Here is a 1,804-nt window from a genome sequence, read left to right as displayed (position 1 = left end):
TATGTGTAAGTATTGCTAAATGTTGATAGAGTATTGGGGGTATATTTTTTTAATATTGATATAATTAGTTCATAATTAATTGTACATACATGTATGTAAGAAGGTACATGTGTGAATACAGATGCATGTGAAATTTATGTATTAACAATTTGAATATATATATAACAGATAATACTTAATTATAAATGATATCACATTCAAATTATCATCACGGAGATTAAAATATTTTCACTTAATCAACAGCTGTATACATTGTATGTATATTAAGTTAATATTCAATTAAAAAACGTAACCAAAGTTATAAGTATAAAAGTAATTTTGTTTTTAAAAAGAAATTATCCGCCATTAGTGCAGTCCGAGTTGTTCATTTACGTTTGCTACATGTACCTTGTATGTTTCATTTTGGTTATTTTATGGTCTTTGTTGTGTATCTGTTTTCCATGTTTGGTCTTTGACCCTGGATAACATCTTTTGATTTCCGCTAGAATCTTCTCTTGATTACTCTTTCTGTCATTTGCTAGTGCAATATTTAAATATAGAAAAGGTATACGAGTGCTAATATTGTGGTCTCGGTAAACTCTACAATTTTTTTCGGATATATATCTTGAACATATATAATTTCGAATTAACGGCAAAAAGTACTTTTTAATTCTTGCAACAAATCATATTTTAAAGAAAATTGAATTGTGATTCCTAACAATAGAGAAGAAAAAAGCGGCTATGAGAGTAGCACAATTAGTACCCACGGGAAAAATAACAACCTCACTGTCTGGAGCATTATTAAATCGAATATACATATTGTTAATTAAAATATTCCAAGCATTGATAATGTCTAAATATTTCTAATCAAAGTGTTTCACTTTAAAAAATTAAAAATTAAAAAGCGTATCCATCTGCCCCATCAACGTTTCATCGTTTTCATTTTCTCTTTCATCTATCCCGGACTTGACATTTTATGAGCAACTCGGAAGGTGTTTCTAGAAAAGTAGTGATAAGACCTATACTGCTACCAAACTCTCCAAAGAAGAGATTGTGGAAAACCATAAATCTGTGCTATCCTCTGTTGGTCTCTCTACCAAGGACGATGATTGTAATGTACCATCTATGTACTGGATTTCTAAACTTCACAAGAATCCATACAAACAACGTTTCATAGCTGGATCTGCAAAATGTACCCCCAAACCTCTTTCAAAACCTTTAACTTCTATACTCACAACTATCAAAGAGGGTCTGCAGTCCTACCACAACACTTGTTACTCCCGTAGTGGTATTAATTCAATGTGGATCCTGAAAAATTCGAAAGATCTTTTGGAGACAATCAGCTAAAGACTATTATCTGAATATAATAGCATTAAAACTTATGATTTTTCAACACTGTATACTTCTATTCCCCATACTCAGTTAAAATCCCGACTTAAAAAAATTATACATTGTTGTTTTTCCAAAAAAGATGGTACACCTAGATACAAATATATAGTTCTTGGTAGAGATTCCTCATACTTTGTAAGAAATAATTCCAAATCATCTTCCAAATATACAGAGGAAGATGTTTACAAAATGCTGGAATTTTTAATCGACAACATATTTGTCCAGTGTGGTGGACGTGTTTTTCAACTAACGGTCGCCATTCCAATGGGAACAAATTGTGCTGCTTTACTTGCTGACCTATTTCTTCACTATTATGAGGCTGACTTTATGGCTGATATGATCATAAAGAACGAAGATCGGTTGGCTAGATCCTTCAACCTCAGTTTCCGCTATATAGATGACGTATTATCTTTAAACAATCATAATTTCGGGGATT

Source organism: Perna viridis, chromosome 9 (assembly GCF_037379345.1).
Source record: "Perna viridis isolate PV_CMFRI_1.1 ecotype Kerala chromosome 9, ASM3737934v1, whole genome shotgun sequence".
Classification (NCBI taxonomy): Eukaryota; Metazoa; Mollusca; class Bivalvia; order Mytilida; family Mytilidae; genus Perna; species Perna viridis.
Note: the sequence above shows the minus strand (reverse complement) of the source record.